Genomic DNA, 16,678 nt, shown 5'->3' with positions numbered 1-16,678 from the left:
AGCCTTTGTCTCGCTTCCAGGGCCAAGAGTCACCTAGTCACATCCCTAGGGTGACCAGATGTCCTGATTTTATAGGGACAGTTTGGGGCTTTTTCTTATATAGGCTCTATTACCCCCCACCCCCATCCCGATTTTTCACACTTTCTATCTGGTCACTCTATGCATCCTCCTCCTGCGGGGGTTGCTCCAGCTGCCTGCTCTGGTGCTATGACCACCCCTTTGTAACCACACACCCACATGTTCAGGGTCTAACTGATCAGGAAGGAATTTTCCCTTGGGTCAGATTGGCAGAGACCCTGGGGCGGTTTCGCCTTCCTCTGCAGCATGGGGCACAGGTCACTTGCAGGTTTAAACTAGTGTAAATGGTGGATTCTCTGTAACTTGAAGTCTTTAAACCATGATTTGAGGACTTCAGTAACTCGGCCAGAGGTTAGGGGTCTATTACAGAGTGGGTGGGTGAGGTTCTGTGGCCTGCAATGTGCAAGAGGTCAGACTAGATGCTCATGATGATCCCTTCTAACCTTAAAGTCTACGAGCATAGTTCTGTTCTGCCAAGGGAAGAGATCTAGATGCAACAGGCATGATCTTCCGCCACACGCAATTTCACTGCCCCTATTGCATATGGGGAAACGACACACGCTGACTTTACAGGCACAAATGCGCCTTAGTGCGGAAGAGCTCTCTCAGACAACATGAGCTTCTTGGCCTCATCAAAAGGCCTTGGTGCAGCGTATGGGCCGACACCGATTCTGCCCATTGGGTAACAATTTGTTTAGGGGATGTCACACAGTCCCTCTGTTTGGCAAGAACCTGTGGTCATAACTGACTGTCCCCAGAAAGGACACTTTTGTGGTTGGGCAGCCATAAGGCTTGTCTTGTGATTGAATCAAACAAGCTTTGTCAATGGTTTGGGCACAGAATTCAATGGGGTCCTGGAACAAGCCCCATTTTCCCTCTTTGCTCCCTGAGCACATTCAGGCAGCCTCACAAGTACCTCTGAAGTATTCTCCGGGTGCTCTTGATCATAGAATCATAAGACTGGAAGGGACCGCAAGAGGTCATCTAGTTCACTCTGTCAGGGTTCCCGCCCCACTCTGAACTCTAGAGTACAGATGTCGGGACCCACATGAAAGACCCCCTAAGCTTATCTCTACCAGCTTAGGTTAAAACTTCCCCAAGGCACAAATTCTTCCTTGTCTTTGGAACGATATCGCTGCCACCACCAAGTGAGTTAGACAAAGATTTAGGAAAAGGACCTCTTGGAGTTCCTGTTTCCCCAAAATATCCCCCCCAAGCCCCTTCACCCCCTTTCCTGGGGAGGCTTGAGAGTAAACAAGGTGAGCACAGACCAGCCCCTTGCGTTTTTAGGACACTAAAAACCAATCAGGTTCTTAAAAGCAGAACTTTATTATAAAGAAAAAGTAAAAGAGCACCTCTGTAAAATCAGGATGGAAGGTAATTTTACAGGGTAATCAGATTTAAAACACAGAGGATTCCCCTCTAGACAAAACTTTAAGGTTACCAAAAAAAAACCAACCAGGAATAAACTTCCCTCTTAGCCTAGGGAAAATTCACAAGCTAAAAGAAAGATAATCTAATGCATTTCCTTCCTATTACTTACAATTTCATAGAATCATAGAATATCAGGGTTGGAAGGGACCTCAGGAGGTCATCTAGTCCAACCCCCTGCTCAAAGAAGGACCAATCCCCAACGAGATCATCCCAGCCAAGGCTTTGTCAAGCCTGACCTTAAAAATATCTAAGAAAAGAGATTCCACCACCTTCCTAGGTAACGCATTCCAGTGTTTCACCACCCTCCTAGTGAAAAAGTTTTTCTTAATATCCAACCTAAACCTCCCCCACTGCAACTTGAGACCATTACTCCTTGTTCTGTCATCAGCTACCACTGAGAACAGTCTAGATCCATCCTCTTTGGAACCCCCTTTCAGGTAGTTGAAAGCAGCTATCAAATCCCCCCTCATTCTTCTCTTCTGCAGACTAAACAATCCCAGTTCCCTCAGCCTCTCCTCATAACTCATGTGTTCCAGTCCCCTAATCATTTTTGTTGCCCTCTGCTGGACTCTCTCCAATTTTTCCACATCCTTCTTGTAGTGTGGGGCCCAAAACTGGACACAGTACTCCAGATGAGACCTCCCCAATGTCCAATAGAGGGGAACGATCACGTCCCTCGATCTGCTGGCAATGCCCCTACATATACATCCCAAAATGCCATTGACCTTCTTGGCAACAAGGGCACACTGTTGACTCATATCCAGCTTCTCGTCCACTGTAACCTCTAGGTCCTTTTCTGCAGAACTGCTGCCGAGCCATTCGGTCCCTAGTCTGTAGCGGTGCATGGGATTCTTCCGTCCTAAGTGCAGGACTCTGCACTTGTCCTTGTTGAACCTCATCAGATTTCTTTTGGCCCAATCCTCTGATTTGTCTAGGGCCCTCTGTATCCTATCCCTACCCTCCAGTGTATCTACCTCTCCTCCCAGTTTAGTGTCATCTGCAAACTTGCTGAGGGTGCAATCCACACCATCCTCCAGATCATTTATGAAGATATTGAACAAAACCGGCCCGAGGACCGACCCTTGGGGCACTCCACTTGATACCGGCTGCCAACTAGACATGGAGCCATTGATCACTACCCATTGAGCCTGACAATCTAGCCAACTTTCTATCCACCTTATAGTCCATTCATCCAGCCCATACTTCTTTAACTTGCTGGCAAGAATACTGTGGGAGACCGTGTCAAAAGCTTTGCTAAAGTCAAGGAACAACACGTCCACCGCTTTCCCCTCATCCACAGAGCCAGTTATCTCATCATAGAAGGCAATTAGATTAGTCAGACATGACTTGTCCTTGGTGAATCCATGCTGACTGTTCCTGATCACTTTCCTCTCCTCTAAGTGCTTCAGAATTGATTCCTTGAGGACCTGCTCCATGATTTTTCCAGGGACTGAGGAGAGGCTGACTGGCCTGTAGTTCCCTGGATCCTCCTCTCTCCCTTTTTTAAAGATGGCACTACATTAGCCTTTTTCCAGTAAAAATTTGTAATCTTAGATGCTTAGTTCAGGTAGGGCTTTAGGAGATGTATTTTCCCTGCCCTGGTTCGTCATTGTCCTGGAGAGAACAGAAAGAAAAACAAAACATAAACCTTTCCCCACAGATTTGAAAGTATCTTCTTCCCTTATTGGTCCTTTTGGTCAGGTGCCAACCAGGTTATCTGAGCTTCTTAAGCCTTTACAGATAAAGGAGGGATTTTATGATACGCTTAGCTGTATGTTTATGACAACTCCCCTGCACTCATGGCAGAACTAAGTATTATTTAGACCATCCTTGACAGGTGTTTGTCTAACCTGATCTTAAAAATCTCCAGTGATGGAGATTCCACAACCTTCCTGGGCAATTTATTCCAGTGCTTAACCACTTTGACAGTTAGGAAGTTTTCCCTAATGTCCAACCTAAACCTCCCTTGCTGCAATTTAAGCCCATTGCTTCTAGTCCTAACCTCAGAAGTTAATGAGAACAATTCTCCTCCTGCCTTCTTGTAACAACCTTTTATGTACTTGATACTGGCTCCCGTGACCAATGTGTTGCACCTAGGAACACGGAGTACCAGGAAGGCCCTGTAATACCTGGTCCATGACTTGCAGCCAAATAGCAGGTGCTATTCCAAACACAAGCCTCTTATATGGAACTAAGCCCTGGTGTGTGTTAATCATGAGCTACGTCTTGTCAGTCCCTGTTTCCAGATAGGCTTGGGAAAGGCTGGTCTTGGAGAAATGCTTCCCATCAGCTGATGAGGCAAATACAAGTCTACTTGTCCTCTACAAACCAAAATGGCGGACAATAAACCATATTAAACACCATTACCAAGTATGTCATAATTTGATTGGGGTGGAACTCACACCCTGTGCGCTTCCCGCAGTGTGTCTGCTATAGGCAAAGGATATTAAGCCACATGCAATACTAGGTTAATGGTAATCTTAACATCACCATCAATGTGAACAGCCCCCTTCCTTTTCATTGCTGTCACTATAGGGGTGTGCCATTTAACCTTGGATATAATTCCGGAGTCCTGACAATGCTGCAGGTCTGCCTCTACCTTTGGCTGTTTTGCAAAATAATCTGCTATAGTGGAAGCCGATAATGGCTGCCATCAGTTAGGTCTTTAATCTACAGACAATGACAGATCTGGTTAAAGCCAATAGCGGGGCTAAGCAGTCTTCTTTCAGGTGGAAGTGGAAGGAGCAATTAAGCCCTCTTGTATAGTGAGATATCTTAAAATAACATAAGCCACCATCCAAGGCAATGGTCTGCATGGTAAGAACAGATTAGAAGCTAAGCCATGTGGGCTGAAGGGTTCCCTAAGTGCAAATATGAGGGCTAGGGGATGGTTTGGCAAGCTGTGGGTATGTGCTAGAGCTGAGAAAGCTAGCAGGCAGGGAGAGAAGCAGTCATGAGTTTGACCCTGAGAGGCAGCAAAGAGACAGAGCTCTTTGGGCACAGGAAACACTGGAGATACAGGCGTGGGGATTTCTGTGTAAGGAAACTGCCTGATGCTGTTTGTTCTTACTGTGTTCAGGGAAACAGGACTGGCTGAACATTCTTTGTAAACAAACAGGATTGCACCAAAGAAATACCTGACTCCTATCACTGGTTCCTCCTCCTAAGGGAAAGAACCCTGCTTGACCCAAATACTGGCTGACTGCACAGGCAGAAGGGGAAGCAGTGATGGAGGAGTGATGCGACTTTTAGGAGTTGCTGTCTCCTCAAGCACAATTGTGACTTCTCAAAGGTTGTGATTCCACCCGGAAGCCAGCAGCTGCCTCTTCCAAAAGTTCAGCTTCATTTTTGCTTGGGGCTGGAATTTGGGTGGTTTTTTTTTTTTTTTAAACCTGCAGACATTTTATGCTTTGCCAGGGTGGCTGAATTTCTCTCAGCCATTCTCTAACCCCATTGTAATTTTGGGAGGCACTGAGGCAGCACGCTGATGTGGACCTGGATGGATACAGCACAAGACAAGCATATGGCTGCCCTTCTCTATGGGGCTCATCTATGCACTGGTGTAGGCTCTCCCATCTAAGTGAGCGGGGCAGCAGCTACTCATATTTCCCCAGGAACACGATGGTCTCCCATGGTTACAGTTGGGGAGATCTTGCTGGGCCATTGACCTGTTAGCAGCTTGGAGAATTTTGCCTGAAGACAGGCCAGCAGATGATATAGGACCAGGATGCCGGTGGAAGGGAAGAGGTAAGAGCTACATTGCTTGGGGCATTTAAAATTGACCTGGACAAAGGCTTTGCAGAACCAAGCCTGCCTTGTCCAAGGAGAACAGAACCTCATGATGGGGAGAACTCCTCCAGAATCACACCTTTGGGTCAGGGGGCCTCAGGCCCAGGCAAATGTAGACAGGTGGGCTGGCCAGAATGCAGAGAGGAAGGTTAGAGATGATCAGGGGTTGGAAGGGCTGATTTAAAAGGTAGGAGGAAAGGAAGGGAATTGGCAAGGGCTTGTCTGAACAATGGCAGAAAAAGAAGGCAATGCTATCTGCGCGTATCCAAAGGGTGGACGCAGCTGGGAGGAGAGGAAGTGCTCTAGCAGGAGCACTAGGGCGTTAACTAGCAGTGAGTTAAGGAAAGGAAACCTTAGGCTGAATCTCAGGAAAAGCTTGCTGGCAGTGAGATTGCTGAGGCTGCAGAATCCTCTCCCCAGAGAACGGGGGGAGCCCTGGAGACTGGGACAGTTACTGTTTATACCATGGTAGCAGTCAGAGGCAGAGACCAGGGCCAACGCGGTGCTTGTGCCGTACGTATGCAGAGTGACCAACAGAAACTGCCCGAAAGAACTTACGTCCTTCACTAGGGTAGTGAAACACTGGAGTGCATTACCTAGGGAGGTGGTGGAATCTCCTTCCTTAGAAGTTTTTAAGGTCAGGCTTGACAAAGCCCTGGCTGGGATGATTTAATTGGGGATTGGTCCTGCTTTGAGCAGGGGGTTGGACTAGATGACCTCCTGAGGGCCCTTCCAACCCTGATATTCTATGATAGATCAGAGGTGGGCAAACTATGGCCCGCAGGCCACAGCCAGCCCCCAGGCCAGCCTAGCCCTTGAGCTCCCAGCCGGGGAGGCTAGCCCCCGGCTGCTCTCCTGCTGTCCCCCCTGCCCCGCAGCCATGCTGCCGCATGGGGAGCATGGCTTGCACCCACCCACCTCCCAGGCTTTCCAATAAGCCAGTCCTGCCACTCTGAGCGGCACGGTAAGGGGGCGGGGAGCAGGGGGTTAGATAAGGGGCAGGAGGTCAGATAAGGGGCAGGAGGTCCCGGGTGGGCAGTCAGGGAACAGGGGGCAGTTGGATGGGACAGAGGTTCTGGGTGGGGGGGACAATCAGGGGACAGGGGGCAGTTGGATAGGTGTTGGAGTCCCAGTGGGCCTGTCAGAGGGTGGGGGTGTGGACAGAGGTCAGGGCAGTCAGGGAACAGGGAGCACGGGGGCTTGGATAGGGCGTGAGGTCCCAGGGAGGGCAGTTAGGGGCAGGGGTCCCAGGAGGGGGCGGTCAGGGAACAAGGAGCAGGGGAGTTGGATGGGTCAGGGTTTCTGAGGGGGGCAGTCAGGGGGCAGGAAGTGGGAGGGGGCAGATAGGGGCGGGGGCCATCCTGTTTGGGGAGGCACAGCCTTCCCTACCCCACCTTCCATACAGTTTTGTAACCCCGATGTGGCCCTCGGGCCAAAAAGTTTGCCCACCCCTGTTCTAGATGGACAAGACAGAGGTGCAGGGAGGGGAAGGAATTGCCCAAGATCACCCAGGTGGTCAGGGGTGGAGCCAGCAACAGAACCCAAATCACCTGAGTCCCAGGACAGCCTCTGCCTGCTGGACCCCCACCCTGTATCACTTGAGAGAGGACTGGACATATTTACCTCACATGCTGCCTTCCTAGTGTCGTCTTCCCTCCCCCTTTTAACTGCTATCGCCTGCTTCATTGACAGTTCGGCACAGCTGTGTCATTCTCGGTGCCGACTGGCTTGATTTTCAGAATCTCTGCGATGGAGCAGCGATGAACCACCCTGGTTGAGGGTCATGTTGGAACACTCTGCATCTTCTTTTGTGGGGCAGGAGGCTTCTTTTGAATTAAAGAAAATTGGGGAGGAGCCACAAAGCTCTAGACAATACCCAGCAAGGGCCAATCCTGTCCTGGTCCTTGCAGAGCTATGGATGGACCAGATGGGATTTAACAGCTCTCTCATCGTTAGCAACCAGGGTTATTCTGTAAAGACCAATTCTGCTATCTTGTCCATTTTCCCATCCCCATGTGATCTATTGTCCAGTTCTTCACCCAGACTGTGTTTAACTGCCACCAGCCCTGGGCCTCACACCCTTTCCCCTGGGGAGATGAAGCTGATTATCTAAGAGAAATCTAACAGCTATTCAGCCTGGATGTTTCCTGGCTCAGTCTCCCTTCAAGCCAGTGGCCCAAATCAAAGCCTTCCTGTTCCACAGTTTATCGGCTGTCCTTGAGCTGTGATTCTCTACACATCGCATTCTGTCCTGAACTGGGCAGCACTGATAAAGTGCAGGAGTCGCCTCCAAGCTCCCTCCTTCTGCATGGAGGCTGGTGGCAAACGCAGCAGTTGCATTGTTAGGGAAGGGCCTTGTGCCAAATTCAGCCAGTTTCTCTCTGAACACCACCCAGGTCTCTGGCTGTCGCTAGCTTGAAAAGGCCTGGGGTAAATGGCAGCCAGGTGCTTCACTGATAAGGGAACTCAGGAGCGGAAAGGGAGCAGGGGCCATCCGGTAAGCAGGGGTAAGTAAGGGAGCAGGGGCCATCCATCTTCTCAGTCAGGAGACTTCTGGTGCAGCCCTGGCTCTGTCCCTGCTTGGCTGGGTGACCTTAGGCAACTCCCTTCCTGCTTCTGTGCCTCAGTTTCCCATCAGCACAATGAAGGTGATGATTCCGCACACCCCTGTGGAGGAATGTCTCCATTCATGTGTGCCGAGATCCTCTCATAGGAGGAGTCATAGAAGGGCAAAGTATGACAGTGAGACAGGGCTCCTGCCCCTCTGCTCCACAGGCCTCGCCTAACTCCTGACTGTGTGCATGGCACTTGGTCTGTGATGGAGAAAGAGCACCATGTTTACACGCTATTACAGCACAAGCACCCAACATTTATACTGGGCACGCTCCTGAGAGATCCCAGAGTATATCACTGGCTAGCTGCAGGGATCGCTCACCGACCTGGGACATGCAGCCACCTCTTGGGAGGAACATGGCAGTCACCCTGCAGCAGGGAACGGAACCAGGAAAGATGCTGGGGAGCATTCGCGATCACTAGGCTGACCACACATGGTCAGTGGCCCTTGCTTGTGCATGGCAGCTGAAGACAGCAGCCCCAACAGCACAGCACCCCCTAGCACTCCACTGGTATAGCACCAATTCAGAGTGGCACACCACCTACTGAATCATTGACACTGCTGTCGGCAAAAGCCAACTCTTCTGGTCTTGAGCCGGCATGGCCCTATATAGTCTGATCGGCTTTGTACTGGAGGTGGCCTGACCGCAGATGGCCTTGTAGCCCAGTAAGGTGTCTGATCTCATCACATGAGCATTCATGCACTCTGGGAAATGTAAGACACTGAACAGGACTGGCTTAAAACCAGGGGGATGTCACTGAGATTTTTCTTTTCTCAACATGCAGGATGTTTGGGGCAAGCTCCCAAACAGGTCACAAAAGCAGGGGGCGTCTGATGTGGAGCCCAAGGCTCAGCAATGGGGTTAATTATGCTCTTCACTGCTGCGTCTAGACTTGACCACTTCCTACTGCAATCACCACCTCCTCCCCCTCAGCTCAGTTAGCAGGGTGAGCAACTTCTTGTGAGCCCAGAGCTTGGGATGAGTAACCTCTCCTCATTGCTAGGTTGGGAAAGTCAGCTGATCTCCCATAGAGTACACTGCCAAAGCTCCAGACTTCCAGAGGCAGCTGGGACTGCCCCAACTGGTGGTGATGGGGTGTTAGAATAGCTGACTGATCATGCTTCCTTTTCAGCCCTAGCAAGCACATACAGCCCCCTTGGACCTCCCCTGTGTACAGTGGTCTCATGGAGAATACGAGTTGCAGTTTTATATGGTGCTAACGCCAACAGAAGCTGCAGAAGCCCAAGGCACCCTGAGACAGGAATTGGCATTATAGAGGTTGCAGGAGTGTCTGAGAGCCACAGTCACGGGTCAGGACCTCACTGTGTTAAGGGCTGCACAAACAGAACAAGAAGGTGCGCCCTGTCCCAGAGAGCTGACGAGGTGATGGGCCCACACCCGAAGTTCTGATCCAGCTGTCCATCCATCACTGCTAAACATGCTAATTGCTGATCTAAATATCCCCACCCATCTCTGTGGCTGGGCCTTGACACTGGCTCAGAGGAATGGGATGCAACAGTCCAGTCACTGGTAATCAAAGCTCAGGAAACCAGTTTATCCCATTACAGGTAGAGGACAGCTATTTTCTTAGGAATTTGGGAAAGCCAGTAAGGGAGGCTCAGTCAAAGCTGTGGAAAGGCATCTGGCCAAACAAAGCCAAGGGACTCTAAGGATACGTCTACATCTACATTGCATTGAAAGACCCGTGCCCACCATATCTGGCCTGGGTCAGCTGACTGGCTTAGGGGCTATAAAATTGCAATGTAGACAGTCACTCACACTGGAGCCTGGGCTTCAAGACACCACGAGGGGGGGCTGGGTCGCAGAGACACCGTGAGGCTCAAATATCTACACTGCAATTTTCAGGCCCAAAGCTTGAGCCCTGAGAGCCTGGATTAGTGGATCTAAGCTGTAGGTCTTGGTGCCATGAGGTTTTTATTGCAGTGTAGACCTACCCTCTGGTAGCTAAGGTCCTGCCTAGCCTCCTCCCTTGCAGGACTCCTCCCATCTCCCCAGCAGGGGCTGTTGGGACACTAGAGGGGGGCACACATCTTTGATCACACACAGGTTTCTGGAAGCCTGAAATTAATACAGCAAGATTCAGGGAAAGAGGAGCCTAGCTGCAGAGGTTCTTCCGGTTTTGGGTACTCAGCATGAGAAGCCTGCAGACGGATTTCTCCCCCGCCCCAGAGGTGGTCAGTACCTCTGGACAGGTGAGGAATTAGTCTACGCCCAAAAATAGAAACATCCAAGATTCATGCCCACTTCCCTGCAAACCATAGGGCAGACGTAAGGGGCAATTACTCTTTATGAGGAGCATTGCATGGGTTCACAGTGGCCAACAAGGTTTGCTCCATTCACACCCAAAGAGATCATTTTTCTCACCAGCACCACTGCTCACTCTCAGATCCTAGTTTGAATTGTCCCTCTGCTCTTAGACTTCGGCCTCCTAGCTCACCTCCTGTTAAAGATTTTGCAATCGGGGGTCAGCTGACCTTTGGACAGGGCAGAAGGGAATCCAGCTCGCTCTGCAGCCTGAAGAGAAGCTAGTGCTCATGGAGTCACCAAAGAAGTGTCATTTGCCCAGATACACTTTTCAGACCATTACCACATTCTGCTCAACTGCTTGGAGAGAACAGCTCTGGCGGCCCCAGCAGGCAAACATGGACGGGTCTTGTCAAATTTCACCAATCAAGGCAAAGCTCTCACCAGTGGGTGAAATACCACTGAAGACAGCAAAAGCGGAACAAATCGCTCATTGTCTGGGATGGCCGCAAACGGCAGCACACGCTCAAAAATGTGAATTGCAGCCTGGATGGCTTAGATCTCTGAGCTAGATCAGGACACAGCAGTATAAGGATGCACAGCTGCATGCTTCAAAAGCAACTGGATGCTGCCCTCGTCTGGGCAGCAGCTGGAATGACAGTTATTCGTAGTGCCTGGGTGACCCTAATATCCAGAGCTCTTGGAACACAACATGGGGAATCAGTCATTTTGCTGGGTGATGTAGGTTTAGAAGGGAGAAGGTCGCTGAGCTCTGGAAGATTAGTTTCCAAGCAGGTAGGGCCCTTTCTAGGTCACTGGTCCAAATGCAGGGAAGGTGAGTGTTAGTGTCCAAAGGCCTTTCTGAATTTAGCGGGGCGGGGCGGGTGTCCCCTGGCTGAATGTTGGAGTCAGAATCACAAAGAACACACCTGGCCCTGACCAACTTCATCTGAAAAGCCAAAGCCCAAACAAAGCTGAACTCCCTGCTTTTCACCTTGTCTATTTACATTCCAGGCTCTTTGGGGCAGGGATTGTCTCTTTCAGCACCAGTACCTAGCACCGCGGAGCCCCCATCTCTCGGTTGAGGCTACCATAACACACACCATTTCTCAGCCAGGTCAAGACTGATGGGGGCGAGGGGGGTTAACCGCCCTGCTGCCAGCTGGAGGGATCTGCTCTGTAGAGAAACAAGAGGACTAGTCTTCTGGGCTATGAATCCAGCCGCCTCCATGATCAGCACTCCATTTGCTCTAACCCAGGAGAGATGGCCGAGGTTGAGCAGATCATCCACTCACATCTGTTTGCAATTCACAGCCAGGCATGTAGCCTAACGCAATTCCCACTGAAAGCCCATGGAGTCTTTCCAGTTGCTTCAGCAGCAGCAGGACCAGAACCCCACTAAGCATTATTTACCTGGACAGTTGCTAGGAAGTCCAACACTGATCCGATGTGTCTCTCTCCCCAACATTAACTGCTCCTGTATGAGCTTTCCTTTGGAGAGCTGCACCCCATTATCCTACTATGCCCTTGGGGCAGCACCTCGCCTGTAAGTTATTCCTCCCGTTTTGTAGACTACTCTTTCACATCCTTCCCCCAAGCTACACATGTATGTTGGATCACAGCTCGTCAATTCTCCTAAGGCTGCTGGCCAAGGACCAGTGGTCTGCCATTCCTGACAGACATCTCAGCCTGAAGACATGTCAGCATGGCCCTTTAGTCTCAATCTGCGGTTGTGGGTTCAGCCCTGGTGCAGATACTGCTAATGGGTGCTGTGCTTCAGTTAGGCTGTTAAATGGGGTTGTCTCTACAGCCAAGCTCTGCTGGGAGCCAAAAATCTCATGAATCTGAAGAGCCAAAGAATTTCAGCATCCTGGCCAACATTTTCCTCCCCCACCTCAGAATGCCCAAGAGCCAGGACTTTAAATGGCTGCTTGCTTTGCCTACAGAAGAAGTGCCTAAAATTTTGCATGATCAAGAGCCACATACATTCAAATTGGAGCCTGTAGCTGCCTTCTCTTTAATGCAATGATGGGGATGACAGACTGCAACAGAGGTCACTCAGGTCAAGAAAGAGCCCTGTGGGCTGGAAGTCACAGCATTAAACAGTGCAGTAAAGGCTACATGGTTCTATGCTAGACAATAGAGCAACCTTGGGATACACTATGGAACTACTTCCTGGAATGTAACTTGGTATACCCAAGGCATACATGGGCACTGCTGTGATGGGAAGCCAACTCTCTGAAAGTTACACAGAGCTTGGGACTCTGAATTCACAAGGATCACACCCATCTAGTTTTCCCTGTTTTTGTTGGTTTCAGAGACAGAGTTCTCAGTTTTCAATTTCAGGGTCACATCTTTAACAAAGAGAACTTCTCTCCCAACTGTACAAGGCATCTGAGTTAAATAGGTGTTAAGAAAAGGAAAACTTGGGTAGTCTAAACAAGAGCCACATCCCCTTTTAATTACGTTTTACGATCATGGCGCCCTAATCTTACCCAGTTCTCCAGTCATCTGGGAAAAACAGGATAGGAAGAACCTGAATTGCTAATGTAAGAAAAGTCACAGGAGTTCCCATTCCAATTAGCAGCTTTAAGCCATTTCAATTTCCCCCTCCCAAGCCACCTCCCAACAAGCAATGCTGGAAAGATAAGCTGCTTCCAGCAACTGCTGCTTCCCAGATGCTTGCACATCATCCAGCCAAGAGTGCTGACAAGATTTTCGCTGTGTCAGTCACTCATTAGAATTTTCGTCAATGGCTCATTTTCTTTTAGGGACCAGGCCTGTGCTAAGGAAATTATGAATGCCGTGGTACAGCAGGAAACCATTTATAAGCCGTTTGGCTGTTCGGGGAGGGGGAAGAGAGAAAGCAGGATGCAGTGCAGAAAGCGAGACAATGTTTATTTCAACATACAGTGTTATTGGGATCAAAGGCCACCCATGCGAGGCAAGCTCTTAGAATAGCTCCACACTCAGTTTTGAGACACTTCCTGGACCACTACCTCCATTTATCAACTGACCTGCCAGTCTCTTGAGTGACTGCTGAAGATGTGGTTCTAGATTTATTTTCTAACCCGCAGTGGTGCTCTGTCAGACCAATGAGTATAGTCAGCGTAAGTTATTTTTTAGGGCTTGTCTAACACTAGAAAATTCTTCCATTTTAACTCTAATCAATATAGCTAAAGCCGCAAGCTCAGGCTATAGCTACACTAGGAGTGCTTTCCTAGTATAGAAACATACCACAATATACTACACCAGCTAAGCCCTCCTAGTATGGCTGCAGCTTATACCAGCAAAGCTGAATGTTGTACCAGTAAAATAAAATCAACCCCAAGAATGAAATACATCAATTAGAGGGCTGCTGTGTTGGTATAACAGTATCTATGCTAGGGGCTTTTGCTGGCATAGCGATGTTGGTCAGGGAACACCTCTTCACAGCCTTGACACGGCTGGGCCAACAGAAATCTGTAGCACAGACCTGGTCTTAGTGTGGATGCATTCATAATGGCATAAGAGTACTTACACTGGCAGAACTTATTTCAGGCCAAGCAGCAGAACTAACTACACCATTATACGGCACCTTTATACCTAGAGCCATGCGCAGATACATCCGATCTGCAAAAATGATCCGTGGACTTCAATCACCCCGACATCTGCTGGGAGAGCAATACAGCAGTGCACAGACAATCCAGGATGTTTTTGGAGAGTGTTGGTAGACACTTGAGTGGACAACTTCCTGGTGCAGCTACTGGAGGAACTAACCAGGGGCCGTTCTCCTCTTGACCTGCTGCTTACAAACAGGGAAGAATTGGTAGGAGAAGTAGAAGTAGGTGGCAACCTGGGTAGCCGTGACTATGAGGATGGTTGAGTTCAGGATCCTCACAAAAGGAAGAAAGGAGAGTAGCAAAATACGGATCCTGGATTTCAGAAAAGCAGACTGACTCGCTTAGGAAACTGATGGCCAGGATCCCCTGGGAGGCTAATATGAAGGGGAGAGGAGTCCAGGAGAGCTGGCTGTATTTTAAAGAAGCCTCATTGAGGCTGCAGGAACAAACCATCCCGATGTGCAGAAAGAATAGCAAATATGGCAGGCGATCAGCTTGGCTTAACAGTGAAATCTTCAGTGAGCTTAAACACAAAAAGGAAGCTTACAAGAAGTGGAAATTTGGACAGATGACCAGGGAGAAGTATAAAAATATTGCTCGAACATGCAGGGGTGTAATCAGGAAGGTCAAAACACAACTGGAGTTGCAGCTCACAAGGGATATGAAGGTTACAAGAAGGGTTTCTACAGGTATTTTAGCAACAAGAAAAAGGTCAGGGAAAGTGTGGGACCCTTAACGAATGGGGGAGGCAAACTAGCGACAGATGACGTGGAAAAAGCTGAAGAACTCAATGCTTTTTTGGCCTCAATCTTCACAGACAAGGTCAGCTCCCACACTGCTGTCCTGGGCAACACAGTATGGGGAGGAGGTGAGCAGCCCTCACTGGTGAAAGAACAAGTGAAGGATTATTTAGAAAAGCTGGACATGCACAAGTCCATGGGTCCAGATCTAATGTATCTGAGGGTGCTGAGTGAATTGGCTGATGTGATTGCAGAGTGATTGGCCATTATCTCTGAAAACTCATGGCGACTGGGAGAGGTCCCGGACAATTGGAAAAAGGCAAATATAGTGCCCATCTTTAAAAAAGGGAAGAAGGAGAACCCGGGGAACTACAGACTCACCTCAGTCCCTGGGAAAAAAAATCATAGAGCAGGTCCTCAAGGAAACCATTTTGAAGGACTTGGAGGAGAGGAAGGTGATCAGGAACAGTCAGCATGGATTCACCAAGGGACAGTCATGCCTGACCAACCTGATTGCCTTCTATGATGAGGCAACTGGCTCTGTAGATATGGGGAAAGCAATGGACGTGATATATCTTGATTTTAGCAAAGCTTTTGATACGGTCTCCCACAGTATTCTTGTCAGCAAGTTAAAAAAGTATGAATTGGATGAATGGACTATAAGGTAGACAGAACGCTGGCTAGATTGTTGGGCTCAATGGGTAGTGATCAACCGCTCGATGTGTAGTTGACAGCCAGTATCAAGTGGAGTGCCCCAAGTGTTGGTCCTAGGGCCGGTTTTGTTCATCTTTATTAATGATCTGGATGATGGGATGGATTGCACCCTCAGCAAGTTCTCAGATGACACTAAGCTGGGAGGAGAGCTATATGCTGGAGGGTAGGGATAGGGTCCAGAGTGACCTAGACAAATTGGAGGATTGGGCCAAAAGAAATCTGATGAGGTTCAACAAGGACAAGTGCACAGTCCTGCACTTAGGACTGAAGAATCCATGCACCGCTACAGGCCAGGGACCGACTGGCTAAGCAGAAGTTCTGCAGAAAAGGACCTGGGGACTACAGTGAATGAGAAGCTGGATATGAGTCAGCAGTGTGCCCTTGTTGCCAAGAAGGCTAACCACATATTGGGCTGCATTAGTAGGAGTATTGCCAGCAGATCGAGAGAAGTGATTATTCTCCTCTATTTGGCACTGGTGAAGCCACATCTGGAGTATTGTGTCCAGTTTTGGGTCCCCCACTACAGAAAGTATGTGGACAAATTGGAGAGAGTCCAGCGGAGGGCAACGAAAATGATCGGGGGCTGGGGCACATGACTTATGAGGAAAAGCTGAAGGAACTGGGCTTGTTTAGTCTGCAGAAGAGAAGAGTGAGAGGGGATTTGATAGCAGCCTTCAATTACCTGAAGGGGGAGTTCCAAAGAGGATGGAGCTTGGCTTTTCTCAGTGGTGGTTGATGACAGAACAAGGAGCAATGGTCTCAAGTTGCAGTGGGGGAGGTCTAGGTTGGATATTAAGAAACACTATTTCACTAGGAGGCTGGTGAAGCACTGGAATGGGTTACCTAGGGAGGTGGTGGATTCTCCATCCTTAGAGGTTTTTAAGGCCCAGCTTGACACAACCCTGGCTGGGATGATTTAGTTGGTGTTGGTCCTGTTTTGAGCAGGGGGTTGGACTAGATGACCTCCTGAGGTCTCTTCCGACCCTAATCTTCTATGATTCTAACCATGATATAAAGTGGATCTCTGTGGATTTGCAGGACTCTATTTATACCAGTAAAACTGCTTCTACACTAGGGCTTTTACTAGCACGATCATATTGGCCAAAAAAAACAAAAAAACAAAAAAACCATACACTGATACGACATAAGTTTTACCAGTAAAACTCAGTGGAGACCAACCCTTAAGGGAAAGTTAACTTTAGTTAAGGTTGCCGAGTGTATTTTGAAACAAGACATTCCATTGCACACCAAAACCCAAACGTTACAAACCTGAAATCACAGAATCAAAAATAATTCAGATGCTACTCTTAAACCCCCATTCATTCCCTCACCAAATAAAAATTCTGCACTCGGACAACCTTAACTCTGTCCTTGGTAACAGGTGAATTGACAGTCTAAGCCATCCCTTTCCACCCATCACAATTTTCTCAGAGCAGTGCAG

The sequence above is a fragment of the Chelonia mydas genome, chromosome 7 (genome assembly GCF_015237465.2).
Source record: "Chelonia mydas isolate rCheMyd1 chromosome 7, rCheMyd1.pri.v2, whole genome shotgun sequence".
NCBI lineage: Eukaryota > Metazoa > Chordata > Testudines > Cheloniidae > Chelonia > Chelonia mydas.
The sequence above is the reverse complement of the archived record's forward strand: the minus strand, read 5'-3'. Positions refer to the sequence as shown.